The sequence below is a fragment of the Mytilus californianus genome, unplaced genomic scaffold (genome assembly GCF_021869535.1).
Source record: "Mytilus californianus isolate M0D057914Y unplaced genomic scaffold, xbMytCali1.0.p SCAF_4, whole genome shotgun sequence".
NCBI lineage: Eukaryota > Metazoa > Mollusca > Bivalvia > Mytilida > Mytilidae > Mytilus > Mytilus californianus.
Window position 1 is genome coordinate 108,508,967 of NW_026262690.1, and position 23,772 is coordinate 108,532,738.

At 31.6% G+C, this 23,772-nt stretch overlaps 1 protein-coding gene across 14 annotated transcripts in view; it reads left to right on the forward strand.

The window, feature by feature from the left end:
* Positions 1–23,772, forward strand: part of LOC127739055 (alpha-mannosidase 2-like) — a 231,115-nt gene that overhangs the window by 181,090 nt on the left and 26,253 nt on the right. For all 14 annotated transcript variants that reach the window (XM_052250612.1, XM_052250613.1, XM_052250616.1 and 11 more), the window contains 2 exons: positions 11,324–11,472; positions 17,167–17,274. The gene's annotated coding sequence lies outside the window, so the exon portion shown is untranslated. The remainder of the gene's footprint in view (positions 1–11,323; positions 11,473–17,166; positions 17,275–23,772) is intronic.

Consider the following 23,772-nt stretch of genomic DNA (forward strand, 5'->3'; position numbering starts at 1 on the left):
TTTTACTCTTCAGGATAACCGTTGAGTTTTTGTTGTTGCTCTAGGCAATGATTCATTTAGCTTTATATATTTTCAGAATGAAATAATGAGCTATTGATTTGGGGTAGTATGGCTGATGTTCGTGTAGGCTGCAGTTATTATATGTATTCAGATAATATAAATTTTGCTTTGGATTTTAAAATATCTGAAGGGCCTTGGTGGCCGAGTGGTCTAAGTAGTTACTACTGTAATCACTAGCCAGTCAACACTGAGGTTGTGAGTTCGAACCCCTCTCGTGCGGGTGCACTCGACTCCAATCTTAATTAACTAGGATTGTCAGTTTTCCTATCGAAGGTTGGTGGTTTTCTCCGGGCACTCCGGCTTCCTCCACCAATAAAAACTGGCCGCCACGAAATAGCCCAAAAGCGGTGTTTAAAAGTGGCGTTAAAACACCAAAAATCCTCATAATCATAATCATAAAATATCTGAAAGTGTTAATATAGATATAATGTACTGAATTTAGTGTTTAATTGCTAAAGTCAAATGTGCAAATGACGAATGAAATTAAGATGAAAAATTGTATCATTTTATCTGCACTTTTCACACTTTCTCAGTCAGTTCCTCTAAAAATTATTCTCAGTGTCTAAATTCATCCTTTATTTAATTTTTCCCATTTATGGAAATCCAGGACTCAACATTCAGACAGTATTTTAATACATACCCTCAGAGCACTGATCCTACACAGAATTAATGTTTCTCAGAAGATAGGTGTATTATGCTGTTTATTGACAATAAATATCATAAGTGTCATTACTTGATTGTTACAAGCTCCTCTGATGTTACAAGAAGTTCATCCTCAAATTTGAAGTATTATGCTTCTGTTAGTAAACACGTTTCTTATTATAACCTTCATGATTACAAACAAAATTATTCATTTGCACATTATATATTTATTCAAACTCAAAATTGTTTTTGATAGATAAGTGGGAAAGATGAAGCAATCCATGTGTTATAATTTTCACTAAATTGTAGCAGTGCAAAATCATACCTGCCAACTTTTCAAAATCTCTATGTGGGATTTTAAGCGCAAGAGGAGCTAATGCTACTCCTCTTATAATGTTATGAGTGTTTTTGATCAACTTGTATATTGTTTGGATGGGTATGTATGTGTTTAAACACCCTTTTAACTCATTTGAATGCCTGTTTTTAGGTGTTCAGCCTATATAAATTAATAAAGATTTTCAAAATTCAGGTCAACACCTCTCATGGGGGATACATCTCCCATAAATCAGGATAGTTGGCAGGTCTGCAAAGTAAACAAAAATTTTAAAAGTTATAGATCTATTATTTTTTAATTGATATAAAATTAGTCTAAATAATTATATGACATCTTGTAATATGTCTTGCAATAAGGCATCTGCAAGAGATGTTTTTAAGGTGGCCTTCCAAGATGTCATAAATATTTGGACTAAAATAAAATCATATTAATCGAGTAAATATTGATAATAATTTTTTTTAAATCATTTTGATTAGTGTAGTCTGTAACATTGTATTTATTGGGCTGTCTGTACAATATATATATATATAATTAGGTCTCTTAGGTTTCTGGGATACCAATTCATGCTGACATCTATATCAGTTGTTTTTGTCTTTTGTCTAGCATTAGTAGCTACCTGAAATTAAACAGAACAATTTATGGATATTCAGGCTATTACTGTAAATTCAGAAATTATTGCAAGGTTTTTATTAATGCGAATAACGCAACTGGGTGAGTATCGCAATAATTATAACTCGCAGTCACATATCTGTATGCAGATTTTCATGAAGTCGCAATAACTAATCTCGCATTTTTGTCCATTCTTCAAAAATTGCAATAATAAATGCACATAATAATTTCTGAATTTACAGTAAATAAATTTTAAATACATGAGTAAAAAAAATTATCAAGTATATTGACCTGGTTCCAAATGTTTAAACAGAACAGGCTTCTTGGTGAATGGAAACAAAGTTGAAAAAAGATAACTAAATTTTGAACTGGTACCAACTAGTGAGTGAGTGAGTTTAAACAAAATAGGAATGAGAATGGTCCAAACACAAAAAGTAACTAAATATTGAACTTGTACCAGTTTCCACAGAATTAATTAAGTCTCCTTGGTGAATGGATTCCCGAAACACAAATGAAAAAAAAATATTGAGCTGGTACTATATAAGTTTAAACAAAAGAAGCCCCTCAGTGAATGGAAACACATATTAAAATATAATATAATATATTGAAAGGGTACCAGAAGTTTAAACAAAACAAACCCCTCAGTGTATGGAAACACATATAAAAAGATAACCAAATATTGAACTGGTACCAGAAGTTTAAACAGAGCAGGTTGTTCTGCTGTGATTACAGTATTAGATTATGATAAGAGTAATAGAAAATCTAGATAAGTAGTCGATCGACAGAACGTTTCTGTGTCAAGTTATTCTAGTATGAATGGTACTAAATCTTATGTACTATCAGAACTTATTATAAAGCAAATTATAAGTCTGCAGTAAGTGTTTTGATCAGATGCCAGTTGTTGTAACGGAGGATCAGAGAGAAGAATCGGAAGCATTAATCAGACTCCTGGGTAATTAACCCTCCCTTATCCCTTATCATTCTCCAGTATCGTACAGGTGCTTTGAAAAACAATGAACTGTGAATGTATCATCAACAAGATTTATTATGAAACAGTTTTAAATAATATTATGGAACATAATCTTCGACAATCAGTGAGAAAGATGAAGCAAAATGGTAATCTGCTTACTGTACATGTGGAATACGTTTTATTTCTGCTATTTTAAATATGAATCTTGAAAATGATGATCTTTTTTTTTTTATATGCAAGAGTACTTGGAGCAATGATTAAGTGCAATCTAATAGAGGCTATCATTTAATAGGTTTTGTCCTAAGCTCACATAATAGACTTAAGAGTATACTTGAAAGAGGTATCAAGTTGAGTTTAGGTACACATGAGTCACTAGACCAGGAGATTATTGTGAAAGAACAGGTCAAATTTGAATGGGTTATTATATAATATTCCACTGTTACTTTATTATATGCCTTTAATCTGTTGTAATTTGTTTTCCAGTCCTAGTTAAAGCATTCCTAAGTTAGGTCTACTACAGGAGGCTTATCTGTTGTAACTTAATGTCTTTCACCTTTCTTGGAAGCACTTATAATGAATTGTACCTTCATTATTTTTAACTGTTGAAGGTAAAATCCTGAAAAGCTTTTCGAAGGCACCAAATTTATGAAATGCTATAAGGTTATTCCTGAAAAGCGCTTCGGTTGCACTAAATTAATAAATTGTTTTAAGGTAAATTCCAAAAAGCGCTTTGGTTGCACAAAATTAATAAATTGTTGTAAAGTAAATGCACAAAAGTGCCTCAGACCATCAAATATAAAGTTATTTTTATTTTGTAATTTTGGTCCCATCATGAAGCACTCCTTAGTGAGACTATTACTGATATTGAAGTGTAATCTGTTGTTGCTTGGCTTTCACCTTTCCTGAAGGCATCCCTGAGTAACCATTTAATAACTTTTGAAGTCTCTATAGCTTTGTTTTCATTAATTATCTCTCTAATTAAGTTGTGTTGATTGATTGATGTTCAAAGCAGAAAGTAAAGTCAGACTGTAAACAACATCAGAGAGATCCAATACACAAATAAACAAGACAGATGTACTCTAATTAAAGATTTGTTTAATTAATTACTTCAAAGGGAGATCACTGTACAGATCAGTCAATTATATGCAAAGACTTCATTCATAAACCACAAAATAATGTGGGCTTAATGATGGTATGATTGGGATTTATCATCAAGAGTCAAACAAGCTCTCTTTTTGCCACTGCTATCATTAAATGAGCCTAAAATTTTATCTCGTTTTTAACATCACATTTTTCTCTTGCCTCATCTAGTCAAAAGAGCAAGACTAAGGTGTGCTGTTTCTGGCAGGGGCATACAAAATTTATAAGTTTGTGATTAGGTCAGTTAAAGGTATCCATATTGAAAGTATTGACTTTGAAACATTTGCTCATTTTACATGTTTTAGTTTAAGATTTAGGTCAGTTTAAGATAAACCATTAATGGCAAGTCAAAGATATTTGGTATTCAGTTGTATAAGCATTGGCAAATCTCATCTACATGGAGATTGTTTTGCCGTGCCCCCTCAGTCATGGTTTATTGTCTTTGAAACTTCGCAGAGTTTACATGTTAAAATTTGTGGTTTTTTTTGTCAGTTTAAAGGGGACCACTAATGATAAATCAATGGTAATAATTTTAGCATGCAGTTTTATAAGCATGGGATTTCTTATTTCCATGGAGGTCTATCTGGCCCTGCACCTTTAGTCATGGCTCATTGACTATAAATGTTTTGCATAGTTTACATGCTTAAGTATTGCCATTTTAAATTCAATATTTGTATATTGTATTTATATACTATCACAATCACACAAAAGCAAGAAATAAAATATATCTCTGTGTCAACAATTTATTGAACTAACTATAGCTGTTTACATTAGATTGAGAATAATGTTTTATCATAAATGTTATTTTAACGAAAATTTTACAATTAATTGTCATGCATGGTAACCCAAGGGCACATTTTTTTTTCTGAAGACTAATTTGCTGTCTGAATGTCTTTTACCTTTATATAGCTATTACTGGAAACCTCACCTATACAGAGCCATAAATCAGAACCTTAACATTATCTTTATGTGACAATGTCTCTTGGGTTAAAAAAGATCCAAATAGATTTTGAGGTTCAAGGTCATTATGTCTCAGCTGCAATTTATAGACTGAATTGCAGAGTTAAGGGTCTTCATCACCAAAACAAACACAAAAAGTAACTTACTGCTATAACTTATGTTTCTACCACTACAAATCTTTAAAGATCACAACTCACCATGTGCACCCACGATGCATCTGTCATTTTGCATTTATCAAATTGTCCAATAGTACCAATTTAAATATGAAGGATTAGATGTGTAAATTAGTAAATCATACTCTAGGTATTTAATTTTAAAGATGCTCATGTTCAGCTTTGGTTTTTTTTGACAGACTCCACATCTTGAAGCATTATGGTATATTACAAGATAGAAGATTGTTAAATTTATCACAGACTCCCCCTAGTGTTGATTTATTTATGTAAAGTTAATTGTTTGCAGGTGATGTTTAATAGTCTGGTCAAGGATTAGTTTCCTCTCATTTAAATCATTTCATGAAAATTTGCATTAAATTTGAAGATAGCAATATTTACTTTTATTAGTTTCCATTAAATAATATGTTCTATAATTTAGCTTGTCATGCTTAATAAAGATTAATCAGTCTTCTCGCTGGTGAATTATCTTGAAAGATTTTTTCTAAATTCTTCCTGCATGTTTTTACAGCAAAGATTGTAGACATGTTAACCTATTGTCTTGCAATTAGTCATTACATTTCAGGTTGAAACTTAGAGTGCACTTGTTTCTAACCCGACATTTTGTAAAATCAAAGGAGTATAAGTATGATAACGGTGGCCGAGTGGTCTAAATAGTCTAACTACTATATCACTAGCCAGTCAACACTGAGGTTGTGAGTTCAAATCCCGCATGGTGCAGGTGCACTAGACTCCAATCTTAATTGACTTAGGATTGTTAGTTTTCCTACTGTACATTGTGCTTCAGGGTTTTATTTTTTTAATTTTTGGGAAAGGTCTGGAGAGGAATAAAGAATAATGGAAAGTATAGGACTCTCCTTGCTAATTTGGATATGTCCCGGAACATGAGTATTTGGACCATTATGCGTATGGTCATACAGACCAATTATCGTTTGAATAGGAGCTAGGGCAAAGGAAAAAGGTTTATGCCCCTTAAGCCTGTTGTTTTACTTACAGATGAAAAATTAGACAGGTCAAAAGGTGCTTTAAATTGAATCGAGCGAAGGCAAAATAACAGATACTAAAAATTCAGACATTATGTCAAAGATAAATGATTTCAGTTAGTAGCTAATGTACCGATTTAGGTCCAGAGAACCAGCTGTGAGTTACAAAGCACAATTTATATGACTATTACTCATGTGGTCCTGTCCGTTGATAACCAAATGAGTGTACACATATGGTCATGACCATACGTGTATGGTCCAAATACTCATATGGTATGGATCAGATACAACATTCTGATCAATTTAGGATCACAGAATATGGGTGTGTAAACATACAACAGCAATCCCATATATGATTTTACAAAGAAAAATAGCTTTCACTGCTGTTTAACACCTAGACATTATCTCTCACCTAAAAGAGCACATGTACAGTATCAGTAATGCTAGACATAAAAAATACATTTCCTTCTTAATATATATTTTCATGAATTTACAAAATCAATTTAAAAATAAGTTCATTATATTAAAAATTCTATAAAAACTATTAAAATTTCATCAGCTATCATCAAATGAAATTTCCTGGTTTAATACCAATGCATGTCTCAACAGGTTCTACAAAAGAACATACTAAAATTGATCATCTTCGCGAAGTTAAAGAAACACTATCTGGGATTTGGAACTTGAAGAATGCTTGTTTGCTTTAAAAAAAAGAAAATATATATTTATGCCCCTGCCGTAGTGGAGGGGGCATTAAGTTTTACCCTTGTCCGTCCATACGTCCCAAAGTTGGTTTCCGTTCTCTAACTTTATTTTGCCTCAACCAAATGCTATGAAACTTATACACAATGCTTATTACCACAAAATACAGATCAAGTTTGAATTTTGGTGGCATCACTTTAACCTTTCTAGAGTTATGTCCCTTTACAAATGGAAAAATAGCTGAATTAGGTTTCCGTTCTCTTACTTAAGTTAGCCTCAACCAAATGAAACTTATACGGCTTTTCATTCCCTATTGTTAATTTTCCTTTTTTAGACAGCGATGTTCCTTTGGCTCCATCATACGGTGTTTATATATCCCAACTCGTTCGTTGTGCCCGTGTGTGTAGTGATGTCATAGATTTTAACGAACGTAATCAATGCATCACTGGTAAATTATTAAGTCAGGGATTTCGTTACCATAAATTACGTAAAACTTTTACTAAATTCTTTCATAGATTCAAAGATTTGATTAGTAAATTTGGCTGTACCTGTAGAAAACTGATTAAAAACGATATTTCACATCCTAAATTTTACTGTAATATTGTACTTAAAGCGCAGAAATCACTGTAAACCTGTAAACTCATTGAACCTCTAAACAAACTTATTAGTTAAGGTTATCTTACCAATGTTGTAATTAGATCTTTGAATATAGTTTACATTGGCACTAATATCGATTTTGTCATCAGCAAATTAAAACATAACTAAATTTGTATTTTTTCAAAGGGAATGTATAAAGACACACCCAAGTTTATTTTGATCTATAAAGAGGTTAACTCCTAACTATCCTACTGCCTGTCGATACATTTATTTTTGGCATTGCACAAGTCATGTCTTCTTTGACTGTCCATGATGTTAAAATACTAAATCCCTGGGATGTGTTTTAGTTGATTTTAGTCTCTGATGCATGATTTTTTATTATTAATTGTTTTTGGCTTTTAACTAGCTGTCAGTAACTGTGAGAACTCTCAAATCATACTTTCTTGTTTATTTGACTTGTTGATACTAATTGTAATGCTTTTTTGTTATTTAATGTTATTCAGGGTTATATCTGGTCTATACACCAGCTTTGATAAGTGTTTGGTATTACTATAAGTTTTCACTTCTTTGTGCTATGAACATCAAAACTATTTATTTTGTAAAAATATTAATTTCCTTTCTCCATTTGAACTGTACACGTATACCTAACAACAAAATTATTTTCATTTACCTGTGTTTAAAGTAATTGCAAATGGCTGATATTTTTGTTCAAGCATATTGTTTTTCTTAAATTGTTTAACATTTCACAGCGGTATAACATGTTACTTTTATTATTCTTCCCTTAGTTTATTTATTTTGTATTTACATTGTATCATTGATCAAATTTATTTGTTCAGTGTATGTTCACTGGTGTTAATATGTCTTTTGATTGAGTTAAGCCATTTCAATTGATATTTTATTGTGTGTCTTTCTATGTTGTGATGTTGCACTATTGTTTCAGATAAGGGTGAAGGTTTGGTACCATTAAAACTTTTAAACCCGCTGCAATTGTTTGCACCTGTTCTAATTAAGTCAGGAATCTGATGTTCAGTAGTTGTCGTTTGTTGATGTGGTTCATAAGTGTTTCTCATTTCTCTTTTTTTATATAGATTAGACCGTTGGTTTTTCCGTTTATACTAGTAATTTTTGGGGCCCTTTATAGCTTGCTGTTCGGTGTGAGCCAAGGCTCTGCGTGGAAGACCGTACTTTGATCTATAATGGTTTACTTGTATAAATTTTGACTTGGATGGAGAGTTGTCTCATTGGCACCCATACCACATCTTCTTATATCTAATTATACACAAAATACAGAACAAGTTTGAATTTTGGTGGTTTCACTTTTACTGTCCTAGAGTTATGCCCCTTTACAAAATGAAAAATTGCTGAATTTTTCGTTTCCGTTCTCTTAATAAAGTTTGCCTCAACCAAATGTTATGAAACTTATACACAATACTTATTACCACAAAATACAGATCAAGTTTGATTTTTGGTGGTGTCACTCTTACTGTTCTAGAGTTATGCCTCTTTACAAAAGGAAAAATTGCAGAATTTTTCGTTTCCGTTCTCTAACTTAAGTTTGCCTCAACCAAATGTTATGAAACTTATACACAATACTTATTACTACAAAACTCAGATCAATACCAAATTTGGGTAGCATCACTTTTACTGTTCTTCAGTTATGTCCCTTTATAACTTTAAATGATATACAAGCAGGGGCATCATCTGTGTCTTATGTACACATTCCCCATTTATTTTTTTAATGTTTTATTGGATCAGTTGTCTCACTTTTGTAATGGGGTTCATAGAAATCCTCACTTTTATATATATTAACGATTGTAACATATCTCTTAGGGAGCTGCCATTTGATTTTTATGGGGGGCTAGGATGAAAAATTTAGTCCTGCATTTTTTTTAGTTGTAATCTCTGTCCTGCCTTTTTATTTTTCACTCTATTCGGCCCTGCCTATTTTTTTTAGTTTATCCTGACTTTTTTTTACATAAATTGTCATCCTGCCTTTTTTTTTTACTCAAAACTCCTGTCCTGCCTATTTTTTTCAAATTTCATCCTAGCCCCCCCCCATAAAAATCAAATGGTAGCTCCCTTAAGTTCATAAACATAAATCCATAGTATTCATGATCAAATCTCAAAAAACCATGAACTGGACAGACATAAAGCTTACTTATCTTAAATATTAGTCATCAAAAAATCTATTTCAATAAATTTAGGAATTTAAGAAAAACATGGGCTCTGTGTGGACAAAAAAAAAAAAAAATCCAAATGATAAAAAGAAAATATGAAATGACAAATATAAACACACAAGAGACAGTTTAATCGGTCTACTATTTGAAATTCTTACAGATAGAACACAAACACGAAACAATTTTATCACCAACTATCTTCTAGATCCCAAATAGACCACCCTCAATGTTGATCTGATAGTCTTCAGGGTACAAGGTAGTAGAGAGTAGAGATTTTACACTGTGAACAAAATAAATCAAGATATTTCTGTATTATTATATAATTTCTTTCGAGTGAGTTAATATCCCAGTAGGACATTTTTATGTTTTGATCAGTTTGCTATCAATATCAATTAACATTAATTATGTTTTATCAAAGTTTAACTTCACATATGCACATAGCTGTTTTGTAATATAAACTAGAACAGCAGGTTTAGATGAATATATGGAACAAAATGAACTCATTAAAATTGCAGATAAGAAACACATGTAGGTTTGTATAAAAAAAAAGATGTGGTATGATTGCTAAATGAGACATCTCTCCACAAGAGACCAAATGACACAGAAATTAACAACTATAGGTCACCGTACAGCCTTCAACAATGAGCAAAGCTCATACCGCATAGTCAGCTATAAAAGGCCCCGAAATGACAAATGTTAAACAATTCAAACGGCCTAATTTATGTACAAAATAATTGATGAAAAACAAATATGTAACACAGCAACGAACAACAATCACTGAATTACAGGCTCCTAACTTGGGACAGGCACATACAGAATGTGGCGGGGTTAAATTAGTTTGTTCTGGTTCAATATGAAAATAAGGAGATGTGGTATATATGATTGCCAATGAGACAACTATCCGACAGAGTTCAAATAAGTGGATATGAGCAATTATAAGTCAACATACGGCCTTCAACAATGACAAAAACCCATACCGTATAGTTGGCTATAAAAGGCCCAGACACAATAAATGTGAAAGAATTCAAATGAGAAAACTAATAGCCTTATTAATAATAAAACAATTTACTGAAAACAAAAATGACAGACATGAACCAATGACAGACATGAACCAACGACAACCACTGAATTACAGGCCCCTGATTTGAGACAGGCACATAAATAATGTGGTGGGGTTAAACATGTCTGTGATTTAAATTACTGTGCTCAACCCTACCCCTAACCTGGGACAGAGGTATAACAACAAGGTTACTCCAATGGAAGGGTTAAAATGCTCACAAACTTTTCCGCCCTGTGTAATGCTCAGTGTGTCTGTCCAGGTTCAGAAGTCTGTAGGTCTGTGTCATTTTCTATGTAATATCTGTTATAAAGACATAATGAGGTCCTTATATCATCTTTAGAATTGTTTTACAGTTTTTGTCTCGCCTGACACAAAAGTTGCAGTATGCGAGACATAGGGATTACTATCCAACGGCGACAGCAGGGTAAACTATTTGTATAAAGCTTCATATTTCAGAAGCTAGAAGACCTGGAGGCTTCATTTCTTGTATGCAGATGCTTTATGCTACAAAGTTTCTGTCTGTCATATGTCCATTGTCTTTGACCTCATTTCCATTTGAAGGGGTGGGGGGATGTAGAAGACTGTACAATAACCTGTAGATTTTTATGTTTTCATCCTTTGGTCTTTGTTTGATAGTTTTTCATCAGCATTTGAATAACATTACATTTAAATATTTCTTTCCTGTCAAAGGTGCTGGTTTTCCACAGGCACTGGGTTGAGATAACAGTATAATTATTTACCAAATTGACATAATATTACGAGGATAAGGTAACTTGAGTAGATGATATTCCCTAGGTTGAAGGTACTGAGTTATTTTTAAGTATGAGGTAACATGACAAATTGTTACAGGTAATTGTAACTTTCAGTGAAGTGTATTATATTTATTAAAAAAACTCTCATAAGCTTGTTTTTCTATTTGCAGATTGTACAGAATTCTTGCAGAAACCAGTAAACTGGTAAATTCAGTAAAGAGGTTTTATCCTGAGATCTTACACACAAAATACCTGTCATCAAAAGTCAGGAGAGCCTCAGATATTGTCAGAATACCCAATGTGACAGAAGTCTTCCAAGGTAGTTGTTGTAGGCAAATAATCATGGTACCGGGTAATCTAATATTATACAAAAACAGCCAAAAACTAACTATCGGTACCTTCAAAAAAAATTTTACAAGTTCAAACGGTAATAGGGGGCCTTGGTGGCGGAGTGGTCTATATATGTAATTCACCTACTGTATCACTAGCCTGTCAACACTGTAGTTGTGATTTTAAACCCCAGATGAGGGAGGTTTGCTCCACTCCCAGTCTTAATTGACAAGAATTGTCCATTTTCCTGCCTAAGGTCTGTGGTTCTCTAGATCTCTGGGCACTCTGAGGCTTCCTGTACGAATAATGACTGACTGCCATGAAATAGCCTATAGTGCTAAAAGAGGCTTTAAACACCAATCAATCAATCAAAAGGTAGTATGATATTCTAAACAAAAAAATGACAGAATTTGACTCATACTTTCTCATCCTATGTCAGAGTTATCTCCCCATATAAAGCAATGTTTGAATAGTTTTTCATCAACTGAAATATAGCCTGTATTTGTGAGGAAAAAAATTTGTTACCATATGAAAAAATTGGAATGACCCTGTTAATTCTATGCACAGTTTTGTCTCGCCTTGACGGAGTCAAAAAGCGAGACATAGGTATCCTGTTTCCAGCAGCGTTGTCAACATAATGTATTAGTTTGTGATTGGGCCAGTTTATGGAGAACCACTAGTGGTTGGTCAATGATACTTGGTATGCAGTTGTATAAACATTGGTACATCTCAATTCCATGGAGATTATTTGTCCCTGCCTCCTCAGTCATGATCTATTGATTTTGAAACTTTTGCTTAGTTGACATGTATTAGTTTGTGATTAGGTGAACCACTAATGATAGGTCAATGATACTTGGTATGCAGTTGTATAAACATTGGCTCATCACACTGCCATGGAGATTATTTGGCCCTGCCCCCTCAGACATGGTCTATTGACTTCGAATATTTTGCATGACTTACATTTTAAAATATTGCTATTTTAATTTCAACATTTGTATTTTACTATCAAAATAACAAAAAAGCAAGACATATCTCTGTGTTAACAGTTTATATAAGAATTGTGATTACTTAGGGCTTCACATATTGTACATAAACTTGTCTATTATTGAAGACATTAGGTTGACCTGAAGGTGTCTGGTTTTTTTTTGTGTTGATGGATTACTGTCTCATCTGCTTTTATTTATATATGTTAACCTGTTATCCTTGTGGAAGGTTTATATTAATGTAATTGGCAAATTTTATAGTTTAACAATAGATTGTACATCACTGTAACAGAAGCAAGTTCTTTCACATTATACAAGAATTTAAGAATACCCAATAAACAAAGTTAATAAAAAATACCTGTTCATTGTGATGTAACTCAATTTCAAAAATATACCAATTTATCTGTTAACAGATATTTGTTTAATTTGACAGACAATAGTTGGAAGCTATTACATCTTAGGGGACCTGATATAATTTGTTTTACAGCGGGTACATCTGGCACCACTATCATACACTATCTAAAACACCCGACCTTATCACAGCCAAAAATATGAATCAGCTATGTGTTTTTTTTCTTACATCTGGGTTTCTAAGGTGTATTATTGTCCAAGATAATAGAAGATAATGTCATAGAGATTTCTGTTATTGCTCCTATGATGTGAAAACCATAAACAAATTATCTTTTTTCTTGTAAGATAATACTTGTCAAATTACAACATTTCTGTCAGATCCATTTTTTCAGACATTTTTTGTGTTAGATCTTTAGTTTTTTTATACCCTTGGCCAGTTTTTGATTTCAGCACTTTAAGTTATCATAGCAACTGTGGTTGCATGAAGACTAAGATTCCAACAAATCTCAGATTTTATTTAAATATCAGAACATCTTATTATTTTTTGCTTGCAACATATCTGCTTAGAGCCAATCTTAAATGCCCCACATACAATAGTTTAGAGCCATTATGTTTTCTGGTCTGTTCTACCCTCATCCCTTCCTCCAATATAACATGATAATTATTTAAGAAATCATAACAACGTTTAACTTTGGGTTTAAGGTAAGTAAAAGTTTTAGTTAAGGGTTTTGTTTGTGGTCACATTAAATTGAAACTTTGTAACTGAACTGAACTTTAAACTATAATATATGTGCCAAATTAATGATTTTGCCTTCAAGATATATGGGGGATTTCCCCAATGGGTTTACTCCTGGTTTGCCCACTTTTAATTATATCAATTATCTATCAGTAAAGAAAACAAAAAAGACAAAAGGTTTAATGAGCATACAATTGTATAGTCTGTTCCAACTTAGGTATATAGTTTATTAGTGTTTCTTTATATTCAAGTATTTTTTTTATTTTGTAATTCCATTTTCATTTATATAGAAAAATAATAAATAAATCAAATATTTTTTTCTCAATAATTTAATATCAATTCAATCGATTCATTTAACAAACATGTACAACTAATGACAAAACAATGAGATTCAGTTATAAAAGTGTCTTTATAATTCATTAGTTTCTGAATGATTTTCATGATATAAATACACCAATGCAAGTTCTCTTTTATTGCAAACATAATATATATAATATATGAATCAAGTTTATAAATACATTGCATAAGGAAATAAATAAAGCACTATGGTAAAATAAGTAATTTGGGGCTCTATATGTATAATGATGGGAAATACAATCTTTTATATATACATCAAAAGTCACAAAACATTATATTTACAAAGTCACAAATTACAATATTTCACTTAGTTGTTCAGTTCAAATGGAGAAGATGGGATGCTGCGTCAGAGTAGTCTACAACGTTGATGAGTCCTTGTTGGTATCTGTCTTTCAGTAGTAGGAGTCTGGTGTCTATTACTCTGTATCTTCGTCTTTTTGGTGTGCGGGCTCCTCCTGCTGCATACTGGATAATATTACATTCTGTTAGTTCCTGGGTCTTCTTCAGTAACTCAATGATCTCGTAGATGTTGGGGTGGGCATGTTGGAGTCTCTTCTTAAGTTTGTTAATTAGCTATTTGTTAGAATCAATTGGATATTTTTTTATGTTAAATTTCAGAACAGTGTATTTATTAAAAATTTGAAAAAACTAAGTTGAATAAATAAAAAGAAATTCAAATGACATTTATTCTAATCTTTAGTTTCGTTATTTTAGTTTTTTTTTTTTTTTTTAAATGTACCAATAATTAAAACTATTTGTTGATAAATTGTAAAAATAATAAACATTTTTGTACACATTTTTCCCTATTTTTTTTTTTCCTTCTATTTGTCAAATTAAATACATTTTCCTGCTAAAAACTATATCAAATATAGAATATTTTTGCACATTTTCCTTGATTTAATAGCAGAATATAGTATCTTTTATAAAATTTTACAGGTAAAATAAAAGGTAAAAAATATGACTATAATTCAGAAATAAACTATAATTGTTAAAACAACAATTCCCCCTTTGTTTACATATGCATGTAATTAAAAGTGGGCAAACCAGGATGACACCCCCCAATGAGAGGTGTTGACCTGAATTTTGAAATTCTTTATCATACAAACTTAACACCTCAAAACAGGCATTCAAATGAGTTAAAAGGGCATTTATGTACATACATACTCATTTAAACAATACAGTACTAGATTAAAAGTACTTATGACAATATAAGAGGAGCATTAGGTCCTCTTGCTCTTAAAATCCCCCATGGAGATTTAAAAAAGATGGCAGGTATGGGAAATGATGCACATTCTTGTTGTTAACATAAGTTTTTTTTTTTACATCAAACTTTTGCAAATGATGCAACAGGAAAATGGAGATTTTTTTTATGGGATAGCTGTACTTTAATACTCTGTAATCTATTCGTATGGATTTGAGATTATATAAAATTTGAGATAACAGCTTATAGTTTGTTTTGGTACCTAATATCAGCTTTGCAGGGCTGTCAAGTTTAGAGAATGCAGGTGTGGTAACAACAGTTTTGCAGTTTTAATGTTGTTTTTTTTTAATGTAAAAAAAAAATAATGCAGAAGTAAAATTGACATGAAAAATGAGGATTTCTTAAATAACTATCATGAGACTTAACAGAGCAGCTAGCCTGCATGTTTATGAATAGAAATGGTTGAAAAATTTCATTCAGACAACAACGTTAACGTTTGTCAATTTTTCAATTTTAATTGACAGCTGTATATTTCATACATTCACTTCTATGATAGCATTGGAAGCCCTTTAAGAAAAACATCTGTTGTAATGATTAGTGTATTGGATAGGAAAGTCTGTAATACACAGAATGGTGTCATGCTTAATAACACTCACTGTCAGAGATAAATCTTCCTCTGGTGCAGGCCAAAACAAATTATTCCTCAGAGTGACTAGGCTTTCTATATAATTGAAACTTGTTTAATTTTCGATGTCACATGGTCCTCTGATGTCAAAACTGATAAGTTTCTGTTTATTGTCATTGTATAAGTTTATTTATACATTTGGGAAAATGTGTGTATGTCTGATGCATTGCATTTGATGGTAGGAATCTGTCTTGGTAATGAATTGGAGTCCCTATCTGCTGGTTACAAATTATTTTGAAAAAATTGATTAATTAGCATGCAAATGAGATAAATTGTTACTAAAGAAGATCCAAAAGTTACAAAATTGTGGGACATTTTTTTATATAAATTTGCCCTGGTCCCCCCTCTTTTCCTCAATTTGCTAAGAAGGCATGTTTATGTTGTAAAGACAGTCATAAGATTTAACCTATAACCATATATATAAGTGAGTGATTGATTATGTCTGCTTAATGTCTGATGTGACATAAAATCAGTGATATTTTACCTCTATAGTACAGTGTTAACCGGAATCAACTACATTTGAATCACTTTGACCTACATTACACACTTGAGTGGTTTGGACAAAATACTCTTCAGAAATATTTAGGTTACCGTGACCTATTTAATCTTGATTTACAATGGTAAAAAAAACCTTTCCTTCTCTAATACGTTTTAAGATTAAAAGTATCATATTTTTTTTAGATAAAACTCTTACAGTGTAAAAGTTTGTGACTAATAGAAACAGCTTTTGTTTTATTTTTGACATGAAGTGTCTGTCCCTCTATGACCTTCAAGATAAAATTTAAATGTGTTGAAGTCACAAAACCTTGTTGTCATTAGTGGAAAACTCTTGCAAGGTCTGTCTGACTCTTTTATGAGCATTTCAACAAATAATGTCTCTACAGTGAATGCTCGAGCCAAAAATATTTGAAAATCGAAAATCGAATACAAAGTTTAATGAGCTGATCAAATAATAGGTTTATAACCCATGTATTGCTCATACATCAATAGACAGCGTGAATTTTATATTTCCTCATTTGAGAGAAGTTTTTGTCTCATTTGAGATTTTTTGTATCGTGTTTCCTGTTTATTTCCTTGAAATTCATTTTTTGTTCAGACATAAAAAAAAATCCAACATTGATTTCATCATATAAAAGAATAAAGCCATGGTAAATGCATCATAAAATCATAACACAGTCCTTATTTTTATATTATTCGTCAAATCAACTGAAATTATGTGCAAAACATTAAATTTGTATCTAAAATCAATATTTATGTCTATTTGTATCTTAATATTATTAATTATAGTATTGTTTATATTTGTCAGTCCATGATGATCTAGTGATTCACTAAAAAAGACAGTTTTATTATTATTTTTTTTTTTTTTTCAGAATGATGTTAGAAACACCTAAACCAAAAATATCAGCTATTCATTAGCTACAGCTATTTGACCGATGAAGACCCATCTGTGAACAGAATCAAGAAGATAAGGAAAAAAAGTAAAGAAAATTAAATTTATTTAGAAATTAGAGAAAAAAAATGACGATATGAGGCATCTGAGAATCAGGGAGAATACAAAAAAAGCATTCAACACAGTTAAAAAATGAATACACTAATAAATTTACTTTCCGCTTACCCAGAAATATTTCTTGTTCAGATACTTTGTCACAACAAGGACGTTATATATTAATATAAACGCATTGGTTACACACGTAATTTGTTTTTTTCTTGATGTTGGACAGTATGTTGAGTCTCACAGGGGTTAAAATTTGCTTTACAGAATAAAAAGGAAGTTTTAATTTTCAAGTATAAAAGGCCCTCCTATAATTAAAAAATTCATAGATGCTTTATTAAAAGATTTAAATAATTGGAGGCAGGGCTTATGAAATTCAAAAATCAAACTCCCTCCCCCAGAAAAGACATCAAACCCACAATAAATTGAACCCCTATGGACATGTCTGAAAATTATTGGAAAAAATTGTTTATTCTTAACAATTTTCAATCAGTTTTAGTCACTAGTTAAAATCTTGTTTTTCAACTGCATTTCAATTAATTAGGGATGAAATTGACTGTAATTGTTGTTTTCTCATATAACTGATCAGAATCAGTGTGAAATGACAACATATTGATTTAGATAGATAATTGATATGGTTTTATACTAATTAGATAATTATTTGTTTGGTGTGCTAATAATTAACAGACATGATAGTGACACATGGCAGATTAACTGTTTCTTTCAATTAACTGACTGTAACTGTGGTTTAATGGCTATTAACTGGACAGTCAGCTGGTCATCTAACAGTCCAGTGCTCCAGTCAGGAGGTTAGGTTGTTCATTAGCTAAAAATAACCCAAGATACAAGTTCAAAAAGACCATAACTGGACAGTGTAGTATTGTGTTGAGTTGGTCTTAGACCAGTGGTCTGGTCAGTTTGAACTATATAAATGACCACTGGAGAGGTCAGAGTGTTTACTAATAAAGATATCCAACATAATAGATCAAAGTGACCATATAACATTTTATCTACTATCTCAACATTGCACTGTGGAGGCTGATATGTAAATGAGATTTTAATTTCATGGTCTGTCTGGAAAAATATAATACAGAACATTTAACCATCCTGTTAATGAGCTAGGAGGGGTATTGTATTATGCAGTGAGTTTCAGAAAGGAATGCCTGGATTCCTTTTCATGCAGTTAATCAGCTAAGTCAGGATTAATTGTTAACTGACTGCAGTGGGGAATCCAGGATTTTCAAACATGAAGGTCTGGAGTCTCTGGACCACTAATTTATGAATTATCTGAAGATTTTAGACTTGACAATGAGAAAATTGTGTTCAATCAAAGTGCAAAGGGCCTCTTTGATATGCTCTGGTATTATATGGTTTGTTATTATTGGTGTTCACATTGCTCTTAAAAAATGTTTACTTGCTTACCCAGGATTTTCAGTCAATTAGTTCTTTGAAACCACAACAAGTTCATTTGATTGGAATTTCGAATAAACAGAGTATTGAAATTCTCAGGTCACTTAGATATCTGATAAGCGCACCAAATACTAAGTTGATTAGCCAAACAGAAAAATGGTCAGTTTGGTTACAAAATTAGTGCAGGATTTTACATTTTTTTCGCTAAATTTAGATTAACTTTAAGACTTATTTTTAATTACTTCTTTTTTTTTTAATAACCATGCCTGAGTTAGTTAAAACAGATTTTTTTATCATATGACATCTTTTGGTTGTCCAATCCTTCTTATCCAATGCAATGATTTTGATTTTCAATTATAAAATACATGCATATAAATATTTTGCCATTTGATCTTCATTGTCAAATTGGCATAAACAGACCATCAGAAAAATGGACTGCTTTCAAGTACAGGAAGTAGTAGTCAAACTTTTGAAGATTTTAAAGTTTATTTTTATCCCTAGATTTTGAACAGATAGGTTAGAATGGAAGAATTTTGGCTTTTATGGTTTTTTGAGCCACTAAATATTATACAGATCCAGTCTCATTTTGAAAGTCAAAATTCTTTTTTTTTTTTTAGATCAGTACCTGGTAAATATCTGGTTTCTCAACGCATTTCTAATTTGGCAGGTGTTAAGAATATTCATCATTTTAAAATTCATTTATTTTGCATTTTAAATTTTACCTGAACCTTCAGTAGCGTTTTTATCAAAGTAGGTGAGTTTTAAAGTTTTAAATAATTATTTTACTGATATGAATGTTAATGCATCTTCATTACATCTCAGTGGGTATTAATGTTACTCTTACTGAAAAATGACGCTTACAAAAATTAAAATTCTTCTATTCCTGCTTTCTGTGGCTAAGTCTGCAAATTGTTTCTATCGTATGTGTCAGGAATCTGTAGTTTGTATGATTCGATAATATTCATTGATTATGGCTACAATTATCTTTTTTTCTTTTATTTTGTAGAGATATTATTCAGGAATACCAGAATTAAAAGTATGTTTTCTGCTCTTTTGTCGGATTGTTGTCTCTTTGATGCATTCCCCGTTTCCATTCACAATTTTATTAAATTTTTGAGACCATCAGTTTTGCTCATTGTTGAAGGTTGTTTACAGTTACATGTATTTGTTCACAGCTTTGTCCTTTGGCTCTTATGGATAGTTTATGTCATTTGGCAGTCATATATACCACATCTCCTTATTTTTATCATATTTGGGTTTGAAAGACTTTCATAGAGCACAAGGATACAATTTGTATATTTTCATGGGTAAAATTTTTTTTTATTGAAGGAAATTTGTATATTGTGGATATTTGATTTCGTGGTTTTGCCAAAGTTTGCATACAAGCCTATGAAAAATTAATACTTCTTTGAACATTTAAATTCGTGTTTCACATTTACCCATGAAATCCACAAAAAATTGGTATCCCACGAAAAATATTGAATTTCCAGTAATTGGTAAAGGCTGTCAAAACTGATGAAGATGCAAATAATTTAACTGGATTTTTTTTTCTTCTGGTGACAGACATAATTTGATAGTTCCCTATTCATATTGTATTGACATTTATCTCTTGACAATAAAATTATGGTACGATGATAAATTTTTTTTACAATAATGCGAAGGAATTTGAGATCTGTAATGCATTTACCTTGCATGAAATTTATACAAAATAAGGAGTTGTTAGAGTTTCGTTTCATTAGGGTAGTAAAAAAGAATTTCTAAAACGGCCGTGGGTGGTAGTTTTAAACAAAGTTTGTCAGATTTGTCCATGCATTTGGTTGACATAACATTATTAAATGAAGTACTTATGGGACAAAGAAATTACCGACAAGCATCATGTTGCATAAGTTTTATTGACAGTTTTCAGATTTTTAAGTGGAATTCAGTAATTATGTTTATTATTTCAAGTCCCATGTGCTAATTATTTATTTTTGGATGTGGAATGTTTCTTTACATTTTCTTCATAGGAAAGTCTGGAATATCAGCATTGTGGCGACATATGGATTAAAACTGATGCAAATTTTACACCATGATATAAACACCGAGATTCTCTTACTAATTTAGCTCTTATTAAAATATAAAGAAAACTTCGCACTTGTAAAACATAACATGCATATTACATGATCCTTTTAACAGGGGATGTCTGGGATTAATTAATAATAAATCGTAGTTGATTCCCACTGAGCGCTGGTGCAGAGGATTTTGTAGAATTAAAACAGGATCATAATGTGATTTTATGAAGTGGAACCTTCTGGAATATTTGGCTGTGAGCCTTTTATTCCCAAGAAATCACTTTCAATATGAAAGCCATCAACCCTTGTTTATCAAAATTTATCTTATTGTTTTCACCTTTGCATGAGATGTATATCATTTTTTAACAATTCCCATGACCTTTGATCATGATTTTAGTGAAATGGATGTTTTTGTAAAAAAATTAGATGTTGTGCAGTGATTTTTCTTTATCTTCTTTTTTAAAAATTTCTCCCTACTAGCCAGATTTTTAGTGTATGCACTCCCTGTATTCAAATTTTGCCTAAAACTAAACTGAAAGACATAACTTGTTATTCAAGATGTATGTATCTCTGAAATTTATTATTTTTCTCTCGAGGACCATTTCATGATAGCTTTTATCCCAAAGAGGAAATCAAGAAAAAAAAATATGAATAAATAAATAAAAAAAAACAATCAACAATGTTGAATTTACCAAACAGAAATATTTATGATACACTTAATATTTATTGAAAAAGGCGGACATGCATTTATTCAGATGGGCATGGTTTTAGTTTAATAGCAGGGCGTGTTCTGCTTTTGCTGAAAGTTGACTCTATACATTATTTGTAGATAGCATATGGGTTTCGTATGCATATAACACATTTACTGTGTTTTTACTTGGTTTGGTTGTCATGATAACCTTTCGGTTGTATATTTGTATATTAAATGAAAGTTTTCTATTAATAATTGTATTAATTAGATTTTTGATAACTTAAAGGAAAAAGAGTAATGCTTGTAGAACAAAATCCTCTTTTTCTGCATCATCAATAAGTGTTGCAGCTGTTTAATTACACAAAACTGGAATTATTTTACAATTTGTATAATCTACCATTTGTAATAACAGTCAAAATTTGAACAATCTTCACAGACTTTTGATTATAAACAAATTATACTGTAATTCTGTTGGTAATCATCTTCCTCATTACAAGTACTTCAGGGAAGTAATTATTTGTAGAGAGGAGGGTGTTGTTACACAGTCTGGTAAAGCCATTATTGTCGCTCATCTTAAACTAACATCATCAGCTACCATAAAGTTTTGACAAACAACATCATTTACCATGTAGTGATAGATGTGCCTTGCAAACTGGTTATAATTAATGCTGAACCTTGACTGGTACCCTTCACTTTATGTTTGATCTTCTCTGTAAAAAGACGGGTAGTGACTATGTCAGAAATGTGACAAATGTTGTAAAACACGAGAATGGCATATTTTTATGAGAAGGTGCCTGAGATAGAGATTGATTAGGTTTTGTCTGGAATGCATTGTCTTTGGGATTTCTGCTCAGTAACTTCATTGTATATTACACAGTAATACATTTCCAATTGCTGTCTGTTCCTATGACAAGAAAAGCCACATAAATCTTTGTTGTGCATCGTTGTCAGCAATGAATCATTCTTTACATATATATTATAGTCACTGCAGACTGCCGTAGAGCCTGTTGATAAATATTTTTTCTCGCTACAATTACACTGATTTATACGATTTTATAAGGGTTGCCAGAAACAACTTCCACTGAATTCCACTAAAATGCTAAAGTTTTGTACTTTCAATGGCATGAAAAAACACATTTCAAAAGCTTTGAAATTGTGAACTTTCACCAATTCAGTCAGTGAGTTTCTTTTGATTTCCACCCCTACAGAAAAGTTTTGTAATATCTACATTAAAAAAAAAAGGTTTTCCTAAGCTCAGAAATTTTAAATGGTTTGCTAGGATTATCAACGATCAATTTAATTAGATATTGTCAGTCAACAGTTGATTTCTGATTTGATTAGGGCAGTACTTGTATTGACAGTATAGTGAGGGTTTGTGTATACTGGTAGTTTGTTAGGGTTTGGTCTGGAAGAAGCTGTGTAGATTGTCAGTTATGTTGAATGACCTACTGCGGATTATTTGTGAGATACCAATTTTTGTGGATTTTATGGTTACAGATGAACCACAATTTTAAATGTTCAACTAAGAATGAATTTTCTTCAGCTTGTATGCAGACTTTTGTAAAACCATGAAAGCAAATATATATGAAAATACAGTTTTTGTCTCCCTTGTGACAAAAGTCGGGGAAGGCGTGACAAAGGTATTGCTTTTCCAGCGTCATTGCCGTCATCAATTATTAGGTTTTCTGCTTAAGTTAGTTTGATAGGAACTACTTGCTATATATCAATGATACTTTGTATGAAGTTTTATTACTATCAATTCATATCAGTTTGATGACTATTTTGAGGCCCTGCTACCTAGGTCATGGTCCAGTGACTTTGAATTAATTAGCAATTTTCAATGTTAAGTTTTCTGCTTAAGTTAGTTTGATAAGAACTTAACTTGTGATACTCAATGATATTTTGTTTGAAGTTGCATCATACTTTCAGTACATATCAGTTTGAGGAATATTTTGAGGCCCTGCCCCTAGTTCATGGTACAGCGACTTTGAATTAATTAGCAATGTTGCTGTCCATTCAGAGTGTCTTTTCCTGAATTTTATGACAGTAAAGTCAGTTGACCTTCAATGGACTGTTAGTAATGTCAGTTGACCTATAAATATTTGTCTGTAATGCCAGTTGACCTATAATGAATTGTCAGTAATGTTGGTTGACCTATGATAAATTGTCAGTAATGTCAGTTGACCTACAATGAATTGTCAGTAATGTGAAATAACCTATAAGAGATTGTCAGTAATGTCAGTTGACCCTTGTTTGATTATCAGTTATGCCAGTTTACCTATTGAGTAATGTCATATAATGATCTCAAATGATTGTCATAAGTGATTGTCAG